Source organism: Pecten maximus, chromosome 16, assembly GCF_902652985.1.
Source record: "Pecten maximus chromosome 16, xPecMax1.1, whole genome shotgun sequence".
NCBI classification, from domain to species: Eukaryota; Metazoa; Mollusca; class Bivalvia; order Pectinida; family Pectinidae; genus Pecten; species Pecten maximus.
In genome coordinates, this window is record NC_047030.1 from 32,768,140 (window position 1) to 32,781,703 (window position 13,564).

The 13,564-nt window shown below is 36.3% G+C and overlaps 1 pseudogene; it reads left to right on the top strand.

The window, feature by feature from the left end:
- Positions 1-525: 525 nt before the first annotated feature.
- LOC117344770 lies at positions 526-9,988 on the top strand (annotated as a pseudogene).
- Positions 9,989-13,564: the final 3,576 nt, after the last annotated feature.

The window sequence follows — 13,564 nt, forward strand, 5'->3', positions numbered from 1 at the left end:
GATGAAGTATTTGAAGCAGAGACTAGCTATATGTCTCTGTTTGAAGCAATGACAATTATGAAATGAAAAAACAGATGTTAGCCTTTCAATTATGAACTTTTCAAAGACAGTGTTTTTCGATTAAATTATATTCACAGGGACTTGGTATAACTCCAGGAAACTGCGTTCCATGTACTATTGTAGCATTTAATACATATTATATAGACCGGTTGTTTCGGAGTCACCAAGTTCCTGTGTATGTGTTTAATATGTTTATATCTAGCTAGCGCGCAAGAAGTTCGGGTTACAAAGAAATATATATATGAATAGGGGGACCTACGCCACAAAAAATAATTGTCAGATATTTGTATATATATGTAATGAGGTTAAACCTTGGTCAAGTTAAGTCAAAGCTATTTACTTTTAAGTCTAATGAGATGCCTAACGCATTTCTCACTTAATGCTAGCGATTATGATACGCTTCAATGGCATAGATAACTACGTATACGCATACTCAGACGAGTTCAGAAACTATGTACAGGCGACCAGGGACGTTTAAAGATAGCAATGTTGTGGACCAAATATTTACCGAAGCAAGGTGTAACTTATCTCTGATGCGATGACCTAGTTATTTGTGGGAGGAAAGGTCGAAAACTGTGCACACTTATTAGTGTATATCATGTATATATAAACCATGGCTGGTCGTGTCGAGAGTTAGACATCGTACACAGTCCTATGCAAGCAACTTACAGAATTTTACAATGGTGCTGGACTGGTTAGTAAGCGTCAATAGCTTTACTCTAGCTATCGTGGTCGTGTTGGTGATTCTACTGGTCAAGTGGTCAAGACAATGGATAACAAACACCCCACCAGGACCGACCGGTTATCCCGTAGTAGGAAGCCTGCCACTTTTGGGAAGCTTTGGGAAGAAACGTAAGCAGGTTTTCCGAAAACTGCGGGCTGAATTTGGAGACGTGTTCAGTTTGAGTTTAGGACAGAATCTAGTGGTCGTTATAAACGGTGTGGATGCTTTGAAGGAAGCCTTTATAAAGCGGGCAGATGACTTCTCAGACCGGCCGGACACATACCGGAGTGCTGTACTCGTGAAACGGAAGGGTATGTACATTTCTTAACTCAAAATTATCATATAACTAAAGCTCGAATGCATGTCATGAAACGCATGGCTCATTCCCCGAACACCAACTCTGGTAAAGACAAAGGAAGGTGTTTTTGTAGGAAGTTCTTTGAAGTTTAGTTATAGTCTGTTTCAATATGGAATACCAACTCAGGTAAAAATTGTGTCAACTCAGGTATATTAATCAGATAAAGTTTTCTAAATTGAATATATATAAAATAATTAAAAAATCAAATTTTCAAAGCACTATATCTAATTATATATTTGACAATTAATAATGACAATATTTGATTAAAATATATAGATAAAAAAGAAATTATTACTACTAACTAAACCTAAAACAAATACACGCTGTTAAAAAGAATATTACAATTTTTCTACAAGAACAGATCTATAAAGTAATTATATGATAATCTAAACAATTCTGGAAAAAAGCAATATATGCGCTATTTAAAGAAAACCTGCAATAATTTAACCTGAAACAGATACAACTTTACAAGAAAATTACACTACTTCTGCAGTAACTGATCTATATAGTGTTAAACATTTAATAACAAATGTGATAAAAAATACAATATATGTATAGCTATTCTACGTAAGATAAAATATTAGAAAAAATACTACTGATTAAACCTTTAAATGTTGATAATAAGATATATATTTACACTATCAATAAAAAATTATACAAGGTTGAATTTACAGAGGTAATTTAGAAGAATGTAAATTAAACAATCGTTTTAAAGTAATTATTTAGCAGTAAGTATTTACACTAAATCTTAAAACAAGCACAATATAAGCAATATGACACAAAATTTAACAAAATATCAAAGTTTGATCCAACTTTTTACTGAAAATAGGATTCAAAAGTATTCAATGATACAGTTGTTTTACAAGTCAAGATTCAGTAAGTACGTATGTATGCCCAGATGTTGATAACTGAAATATCAAAGCAAAATATATTGATTTTCCAAAGTGTGCTTCAGTTTTATGCACTTTTTCTGAAACAGTTTGGTTTCAATATTTAAGATTTTTATTACTCTGTGTGTAATAAGAGGTCAAACAAGTGTACAGTAATGTTACAGCTAATGCTTTTCTGATCACCTAACAGGTGAGTTGATTTACCTGTGCTGATTTACCTGTGTGCTTACATTGATGATATTTCTGTAACAGACTATAACTCCCTATCAACACACCTTAACCCCTATGTAAACACCCCACCCTAACCAGAGTTGGTGTTCGGGGAAGATCCCAAACGCATGTGGGACGCATCATCTCGGCAACTCACTTAAAGGGATTGGGGCAACTCTCACTCAACCGGAGGACCAGAGGTACTCTCACGGAAACTTGCATGATTGGGACTAGACTGGCCCATTGTCTGGAATATTGAAATTATAAATAAAATTGAGCTTTATGATTTTGGACCTTAGGATATATCTGATTCTAGAAATTTAAACTAGGGGAGATACGCTAGTATTATGATTATAAGTTGAGTAATTTTTAACACAAAACTTAGGGGCTGGGTCACTCACATTAAATCCGGCCAGAGTGGGGATGGGATGGCATGCATAACTGTCAATATATTAATTAACGCATGCATAGCATGTGGGACGTAACATCTTGATAAAACTTGGCCGGAGTGAGTGGGGCACTGTCATTAAACCTCAGTGTGAGGGTGCGGGGGCTTGTATCTTAACTCACTAAAACTCGACGGGGCTTGTATCTAAACTCACTAAAACCCGACGGGGGCTTGTATCTTAACTCACTAAAACTCGAGGGGGGCTTGTATCTAAACGTACTAAAACTCGACAGGGGTTTGTATCTAAACTCACTAAAACTCGAGGGGGGCTTGTATCTAAACTCACTAAAACCCGACGGGGGCTTATATATTAACTCACTAAACCTCGACGGGGCTTGTATCTAAACTCACTAAAACTCGACGGGGCTTGTATCTTAACTCACTAAAACTCGACGGGGCTTGTATCTAAACTCACTAAACCTCGACGGGGCTTGTATCCAAACGTACTAAAACTCGACAGGGGTTTGTATCTTAACTCACTAAAACTCAGATAAACTGCTGCAAAACTCAAATAATTCAAATACTCACCTTGGATCTTCCACCTCGACTGAGCAATCGTGGGCCCACTCTCAAAGTAAAGCATCTCAACATAATGCTTATAACGCTGGTCTGATGGTGTAATGTTATAAAAGGATTACCCCGCCATGACGCGCCATAGGACTAGCAAGAACATGTAGGGGATGTTTAAAAGTCTAGTATATTAGGATTTTAGTCAGTGTAAGTGGGATATTTGAGTTCATGAAATGAATAAATGAAAATTTATGAGGTTGTGTGTTTCTTACAACGGCCCCTTAATTGTCTAATGATATTAGATATAGGATAGTCATTGTACTACAGTTATGGTGAAAGAACATTTAATATTTTATACATACTAGATTGAGGCATAATTGTAGTGTTCTCAGATATGATCTGTATCGAGTAAATCTTATATCCTTGCGAAAATGCCTTTCACTTTTTTCGTTGAATGCGAACTGTATGATTTTGGAAAGACTGAATATGTTTCAAAGTTTAGATGCCTTAGATTTGGTTTTGGATTTAGTACTTTTGGTAAATTCATATATTTATGTAGCCCTAAACACTCTTGTGTTCCGACATGTACAAAACTACATCAAATCCAGCAATATATTTTGATATATATATTTTTGTACTCTTTATTGCAAACCTGTTTTCTATGTTAAATAACCATTGTGTTCATGTAATGTATTGGTATGATGGGAGAGGGCGTCTATTAGTTTAAAAAGCTTATGCCTAATCCTTTGTCTCAATCTATTTGGCAATAAAATATGTTTAAAGTAATAGGTATTTTAACACATTACCAGCTGCCCGTGTCTGTGTTAATTTGGTGAAATCTATGGATTTCTTTTGAATTCCATATTACACTAGAAAAACGCAATCTGCAACCACTCCCAGATAGCACCGTGCACGTTAATGTATAGCCCGAGTTTCCTCTGGCCCTGACACCAGACATGGTGTCAGGGCCAGAGGAAACTCGGGCTAGTTAATGTGGTGACTATGGAGCGAAAACTAGACAAGTCTAGGAGATTACATAAGTTTTGTTAAAACAATACAAATATATGATATATTTCAGCTTATTTAAGATATCTTATCTTGTTACTATTTCACACATCTCATATTCAGTTAACACTGTATAAGATATCTCATATACCATATAAGAAGATATTTTATATTGTGTTTAGAATCACAGGGACTTGGGAATTAGTTACATTCTACATGAATTCGGACCTTCTAGTGTGTATAGCACATTTTGAGACGTTTTGGGGCGCTAAATTAAATTTCGGTAAAAATGACACCCCCGGTGTTCATACATACGAATTTTAATCTAACCTCCCAAAACGTCTCAAAATGTGCTATACACACTAGGGAAGGAATGTAGACTGTAACTAATTCTCAAGCCCCTGTGTATAGAATGGCTTGTATATATATATATGAGATATAAATTGATCGAATATGAGATTGCTAATAGCATAGTTGATAAGTTGACTTCCCATAATTACACATTGGAAGATAATAATAAGCTGTTGATTGACAAACATGTTTTTAATTGCAGGAATAGTTCAGTCCTCTGGCCAACATTGGAAAGCACACCCGGACATTTGCCTTGAGTGCTTTGCGTGAATTCGGGTTCGGAAAGAAATCTCTAGAAGCTCGTGTTATGGAAGAAATTCGGGTGTTTCTAGAAGTGTTGGGAGATCAAAGCGGGAAAGTTTACGACCCGAAACATGTTATTCAAATAAGTATTTCAAATATTATCTGCAACATTGTCTTTGGTAAAAGATTCGAGCACGATGATGCTAAATTCTGGCAGCTTCTTGAACTCTTGGAAAAATTATTTCAACTCAACGGAATTAGCAGCGTGGGCACGAATATGCCCTGGCTCAGATACCTGCCGGGTGATTTGTTCAACATAAAAAAGATCCATGACAATTTTTACGAGTTAATTAGTTATATGCAGCAGCAAATCTATGACCACTAGAACTTCGTTTGACCCCGATAACCCAAGAGATTTTATCGACGCATTCATCAAAGAACAGGATAGACAAAGTTCGAGTAATGCTGTTTTTGAAGGTAAGTATTCAATTGAATTTACGGTTTTATACTCCGTAAGATGGACAAGAGATGACAAAATGGTTTTCTACTCGCTTTTCAACTATAGGATTTTCTCCGTGTACCGCTTTGAAACCACAGGGACCTGAGATTTCGTTATATTCTATGTGAAATTAGATCTTCCCTAGTATGTATCACAGGGACCCGATATTTCGTTACAGTCTATGGTTAATTGGACATATCCTATTGTGTATCACAGGGACCCGAGATTTCGTTACAGTCTATGTTTAATTTGATCTTCCCTAGTATGTATCACAGGGACCCGAGATTTCGTTACAGTCTATGTTTAATTGGACCTATCCTAGTGTGTATCACAGGGACCTGAGAATTTGTTAGTCTAAGTTTAATTTGACCTTCCATAGTGTGTATCACAGGGACCTGAGATTTCGTTATAGTCTATGTTTAATTGGACCTGTCCTAGTGTGTATCACAGGGACCTGAGAATTTGTTAGTCTAAGTTTAATTTGACCTTCCATAGTGTGTATCACAGGGACCTGAGATTTCGTTACAGTCTATGTTTAATTTGACCTTCCCTAGTATGTACAGAGACCTGAGATTCGTTACAGTCTATGTTTAATTGGACCTTACTTAGTGCATGTGTTTGAAGATTGACGATTGTGACGTCATTGGAGACAAATCTAGTCTAACATACTTCAGACTTGGTGTAGACGATTAAGCCTCCTGCCAATCGTTTTTATCAAACAACTAAATGTAATAATTTACTTTCTAATTAGGATTCATTGTAACGTGGAGCTCGGTAATTGTTTTAGTTATGTTAGATTAGCATATTTAGCAACAAACATCAATCCAATTAAAACTAGACTTGTAATTTCCGCTCCTCTACAATACATAGAGGATATCTAACAGTGTCTTCAGTAATACCAAATATATTTCACGAGTGGGGCTAATATTTTGATATTTTTCACGAGTGCGCAGCACGAGTGAAAAATATCAAAATATTAGCCTCACGAGTGAAATATATTTGGTTTAACTGAAGACACTGTTAGATATTCTGTTTATTACATTTTGTATCAACGAAAACCCTACCCCGTATGCTAACTAGGACTACGGCGATAATTTGTAAACAAAAAAAAGTAGTTTCCCCTGTCCAGGTGTTGACATATATGTCGGGCTTTCTGATTGGTCAATTATTTTGGTATTTTCTAATCATTAATTTGATTGGTCAAATCAGCAAAAGTGATATTTTTCACTAGTGAAAAATATGATATTCTTCACTAGTGAAAAATATCACTTTTATAGAATGAATAATTTTTGATATTTCACTGGTAAAAATGTAATAATTTACGATATACTTCAATACAAGTATTGCAGTGTATCGTAGAGTATCGTAGAGGAGTAAAAATTACAAGTCTTATTTTAATTAGATTGCAACAAACATATAACTTTAATGACAAAACATGTTTTCTACTTACGCTTTTTTTTTTTAAATAATTTTATTTTAATATAATCATCATTTTAATGTACTGTGTGTTATCCGTTTTGTTTTAACTTTGTTTTAACGCTTTATGGAACAATTTATCCCTTTAACGCAGAAAAAAATAGTTTGACTCAAAATGACCATGGCTGTCGATGGACCATTGAAATAAAATAACTTATATTTTTATTTTATTTTCAGATTTTAATTTAGAAGTGTCAGTCCTCAATTTATTTGTGGCTGGTACGGAAACCACTTCCACAACGATACGATGGACGATTCTTCAGTTGATGTACCACCAGGATATTCAAAAGAAACTCCGTAAGGAGATTGAACTCGTGGTGGGACCGTCCAGGTTTCCCGACACTTAGTGATAAACAGAGCATGCCCTATTACGAGGCTGTGATAACGGAAGCCTTGCGATTTGGGAACATTGCGCCGCTGAGCGTTCCTCACGGAGCCAAAAAAGACATTGAATTTCGTGGAATGACCATTCCTAAGGGATCAACAATTTTAGCCAATCTAGATTCTGTTCATTTCGACCCGACGGTGTTTGAGGAGCCAACAAAGTTTAATCCAGATAGGTTTTTAGGAGCAGATGGAAAGCTTAATGGAAAAGAAAAGTTCGTGATGGCTTTTTCTCTGGGTAGGTTCACATCTCGTCCAGACAATCTGGAAAGGCACAGGGCCTTGGTAATTGAAACAGTTTGTATTATTGTAGGAATAGTATCGCTATTGGACATTTGCGAGCCAATCTACATTTAACACCACAATGGTGGGGAGGTAGGGACTTTAAAAATAAATAATCTCCTAACATATATTATGGAAGGGTGTAAACCCACGGCTTACCACAGGGACCTGGTGATTTGTCTACGTGTATTTGGACCCTCCCTTGTATTTTTAGCACATTTTCAGACGTTTTGGGGGCTAGATATAATAAACACCGGGGTGTCATATTAACCTAATTTTAATCTAGCCCCAAAAAACATCTGAAAATTGGTTATACACACTACATAAGGTCTAAATACACGTAGACTGTAACAATTCCTCAGGTCCCTGTGATGCAGGGGCCGGTGCAAACTGTTTAGAAATGTGTTATCCGTGTAAATATGTATTGAGGTTATGTGTAAAAAAAATGTTTCACGGATGAAATGTATTATCTTTGTAACAATTTTCCATATTCCATGCGTAAAATCTATTGATTTCACGTGTGAAATGATATTTCGTTGACATTTTTTGGTGTTTTCACAGGTGAAATGATAGTTTACCCTTTTCACTGATGAAATATATCTTTGTACGAATTTTACACCACCCATGACATACATTTATTTCTAGTTTCTCACGTGTGAAATATATAATATTCTCTTGTGATTTGTTTTAAATGAAAATGTCGACTTCATTGCCACCAAACTGAAACCTAACGCCTATATCACAATGTAATTTCAGGACGACGGGTGTGTCTTGGAGAATCTCTAGCCAGGTTGGAACTGTTCCTGTTTGTGACGTCACTGATACAGAGGTTCGAGCTGCATCCCGAATTCCCCGAAAATATGCCAACTGGAGCGCCGTCTTCCGGCATACCAACTGGCCCACCTGATTACAAGGTCAAATTTGTGAAAATCAACTGATGATGACAATTTGGTCGACATATCAAAGACATATAGACTATATATATGTAACGTTTCCCTCGCTCCCGTATTTCCACACTATTAAGGCTAGTAATAGTGTATTTGTGCAAATACAGAAACAGAAGAAGTTACATAAATTCAGGTTCGCTCCTGTCCAGTATCATGGAATTATAAGATGTCAACAAACACTTTTATACAAATTCTGGTACATTTATTAATACTTAAAATATGGTTTCAATTCATGGATCATTTCATATCCAAATACGGATCGGATCTTACGGTAATAAACATTGCGAAAAGGTGCTTTACAATATTTAATACTTTTGTAAATATCCAGTTACCAATTTGGGTTATCCCCCTTATACTGTGTATAGATCAATTGATGTACTTTAGTGTTTATTTTGAGTTAAATAGAGAAGTTTTTATTAACAAGTATCGGTTTGTCGCGGTTTGCTTCTATCGTCTGTTTTCGGGAGTATCCCATAATGCAGCGTTTCAGCCAGGTTGCGAAGATAAACAAATACAAGCTTTTTAAAACCCATTTTAAGTCCTCTTTAACCAAAACATCACTATTAATGTTTACGAGCTATTTAGAAACTACCCATTGCTTCGGTGCTGATGAAGCCATCTGGTATTAGGTTATTGTCACAGCGCTATCGAGATGCGGAGACCGCCGGAGGATCATCAGCCAATCAGCGTCGAGCAAGTGACGTCATACATGGAGTCCGCCAAACTGTCAAAAGTCGCGAAACTGGCTGTCCAGATTTGGTGTAATAATAATGTTTCCGATGATTTTAGATACACGAAAGAGTTACAAATTATTTAACAACATTACGAAGAATCTAGGCGTACTTCGTTTATAATATTAGGTAAGATATTAGGTCTGAAATTGTCTGATTTGTACATTGATGAATCTCGCCATTCTATCGGCTTGCTACAAAGGCATGGCGTGGTATGAATAGTTGTCTGGATTTTCCATTCAAATATGTATTTGACATCAGGCTCGTTTCATGTTTCCGCAATATTTATAAGATCTACGTTTAGTAGATTATAAATTCGTAACATATATATTTGCACCCCGTCCCAGGCTTCTTTGCGCAAGTGTCCGTGATGCATTCTGGGAGATACTCAGAAGACTGGACTCACTCGGAACACCTCGGCCGATTCTATACGGTCATCATGACGACCGTAGAGGTGTTCCGAGTGGACTGGACTGTATCATCAATATCTACCCAGAGCCGTTCTCTACTCTCATTTGCATTCTTACGAAGGACAGTTTTGTATCGCCAAATTGGAGATTTTTTCTTTAATTATTATCATGTACTTTTAATTTATACGCAACCACTAAAGCAGCGGATTTACCAAGCGCTTTTTCTACATTAATGGTTGTGTTAGACATTTAATGTTATATAATTGATCAATGTATGTGAATGAGTACATTGCACTGAAGACTATGCTATGTTGATTTAACTTATTAATTACTGTTGTGAATGCTGTTCATGAATGCAGAAAGAATGCAGTATTCCGAGGGCTGTTCACTTTTTAGTGTTATCTTTTTGAATTGTTTCTTTTATGGCAAATCAAACTGAATAAAAGAATATAATAACCAATATTTTGACAATCAATCCTTCATCAACATTATCACTTGTGCGTCACAAGTAAAAGACGTTTGGTCGCGATGTATCTGTTCAACTATAATTTAAAGTTTGACCTAAAATGACATTCATCATTGACCTTTGACCTGGAGTTCCGGATTGATTGACCTATGCCCTTTCAAACTTGACCCTCTTATTTAGCTCTTAACAAAGAATATCATAAGGCTGAACATGACAATGAATTACAACTTACGAGCTCTTCTCCATAAGTAGAACATACAAAGATGTAGACTATTGTTTTATGTATGTCACGTGATGTAAACTAAATCACAGGCGCCTTGCATCCGGTTAATCTTTTATAGAAAAACTATATTATAAGCCCCTACTCTTACTACATCAACTATAGTTGTAGTAGGGGAATAACACTTTTTCTATACTGACCAGATGCAGATTTAATTTACATCACATGACATATATACATTAATCGTATAGCTAGTGGTAATTTTACTAAGTAGGACTATCAGGTGTATATGTGTTTTGTTTAAATCAATTTTGGAGAAGGTTTAAGAAGAAACAAATAGATGAGAAATGAGAAGGGAAGTACAGAGAGTAAAGATTCGATGCATATTGTAAATGATTCGTCCAAGTACAGTTAGAACGTTGCATGTTGCATGTGTAGCAGGCCGGGTTTTAATTGTAAATACTGTACATAGTTGTATATGGTCGCCTTCTAGCTTCGGGCTAGGGGGAATTTCCCTTTAGCTCAGTCGGTAGCTAGCGGTGGACCAGTAAGCCGAGGGTCGCGAGTTCGATCCCGACTGGCTGCACTACTACTCCTTGGACTTTTTACACATGTAAAAACGTTTCTACATATTTGACAATATCTGTGTTTGTTTCGTATGAATAACTGCCACGATTCCCTCACAAAATAACTTCTAAATGTAATTCAACATGTCCGTCATCAAACGGCAAAGAATAACAAAGAATAAGGCATGTTTCAAGTTGATCGATCAGAACTAAGATCACGTTGGTACCTAGCCCGAGTTTCCTCTGGCCCTCACACCATGTCTAGTGTACATGGTGTCAGGGTCAGAGAAAACTCGGGCTAGTTGGTGCCGACGATAGCATATCTCATACCTTTGACACGTGACTGTGGTGACGTTGATATTTCAGGCATGCTGCATACATGAACACCGGATATTGGTATTAAGGATGTCACGAACGACATAGATTTTCAGTGTTTTATGCATTTACTCCTTATGTAGTATTGTCCCTATGAAACCTGTTAGATCCCATATACAGGGCATTTAAAAAAGATGTGTGTGTGAAAGTACAGGGAAAACCTAATTCCTGTGGATTGGCCCAACAGGAATCGATCCCGGGTCCTGGACGTGGCAATCCCCGGCTCCGTCAGCTGAGTGCATGGTAGAGACCGTACAAGTCACACAGACCCATACATTTTAAATGTGTAAACATACTGCCTGGTACAGCAATCATAGCGACAGTTGGCGATGAATCGGGATTCACATCTGACTGGTTACATTTTCATATTATTATAATGCTTTATGGTATATAAGCTTGGATATATATGTCTGATTGCTTTGTTGTCCGTATAAATGCTTTACTAGGACAAAACAAAGATACCATATGTACGGTGGTTCGATAATTGAATACACTAGGCATATATGTTAATTAAAGCAAATAACCGTACAAAACACACACAAAAAAACCAAAAAAAACCAAACAACAAAAAAAAAAACAAAAAAAAACAACAACAACAAAAAAAAACATTAATTCAATGTTCTTCATAATTCCCTGATCTCACAATTGGCTATCAATGCTCGGCATGCACGTATATACCACCAACCCATGGTCAATATGTGTGTATTATAATATCACAGGGACTTGCCACGAATTTCTAAGCCTGGATACGTGTATATATGTACTCTACTATGATAAGTATCATTTATGCACCGTGGGTCGGGAAATCGTGCCATATCCCTGTGATGAATATTATCAGGGAAGTTTCGTGCATCCATCATCATAATTCATCTGAAACTGTCGCTGTGATTGCGGTACAATATGCATAAACTCTAGAAAACAGTTGTAGATAAAACAACAACAACAACAACAACAACAAAAATATATATTTTAGCGGTAACTTCAATATATTCAATGATTATATTGTTGGACCTGTATGAATAAATGTCTCAACAACAAAATATTTGTTTCCTGACGAACATTTCAATAAGTTATTGGACAATTTTGATATTTGTCACTCATACAAAAACTTATCTAATCCTTCTGGAAATATAAAGTAGTAATCATTGAAAGCAGAATGTCTCGTTCGTGAACTTTTGCTCGGAAAATATAGGGAAATCAGATCACTCTAGAAAGGAAAGGAAAAGAAACGAATGGAATGTTTTTACTGTAGACTTGAGGATTATGTACGGAGTATAGACAAATCTTCCAGACATCATCCAAAATGATTAAATTGACACTTTAGTGGGGAAGAGGGAAGATTTCCAGCACAGGTGATTTTTTTTCCAAATTACTATATCTGTAAAAGTCACTGATGGGAAATATTATCATATTTTTGAAATATATGTCATACAACTAAGACTTTTCCCTAATGATGAAAATCAAAGGTGTTCACAATAGTGTTATAATTAATGCTCAACAAAAAATATTGTAAAAGATGACTTTTTTGGCAACCTCTGGTTTTAATTGCTTACTATACTGTATATATACATTGATAAAATCCAACGCCTTTACTAATGCTTTACACAGGCGTCTGATTCAACGTTTAGAGTAGGAGTAGGGGATAATATTTTTTCCCTATTAATACTAACCAGAAACAGACGCCTGTGTGCTATGCTTGTAAGCCGTACATTATGCAGGTTCTAAAAAAAATACATTTTGCTTGGCCTTGAGATTTGGTCCGTGCAGTTATGGGCGTTGCTAAATCACTCGACCTCGTGTGAATCTGTTTTGGTGGGTTTATAGCCGTAAGTCTTTATATTAAATCCTCTACTTCCGTTACTGGATTTCCTGTTGATATATGACGTCATACGTCCATCATAAAGGACCTAATTGTGTCGATATATTTACTCTATACTTCCGCCCTTAAGTGACTTGATTGTGTTGACATAACAATGTGATACACCTCAAAGGCTCTTACTAAATACAATATATTTATGTGGCTTGGGTTTATTTTGTTTAACGTCCAATTAATAACCAGGGTCATTTATGTCAGATTTTGGATGTGGAGGAAATCCGGAGTACCCGCAGAAAAACCACCGGCCTACGGTCAGCACCAAGCAACTGCGTCAAGTGGGTTTCGAACTCGCAACCCAGAGGTGGAGGGCTAGTGATAACACTCACCACTCGCGATCAGTCACCGCGGCCTCTATGTCGCGGCTAAGGATTTCCAGGGAGATCTCGTCACATGTGTTCTCTCTATATTTTACTTAAGTTTATGATTTTAGACAATGTTTATGATTATTATGGGGCGCTGTTTTACCCTTTAAAAACATTAAGTGATATCACTTTTATGTTTAGAATAGTAGATATCACTCATTAAGCTATCGT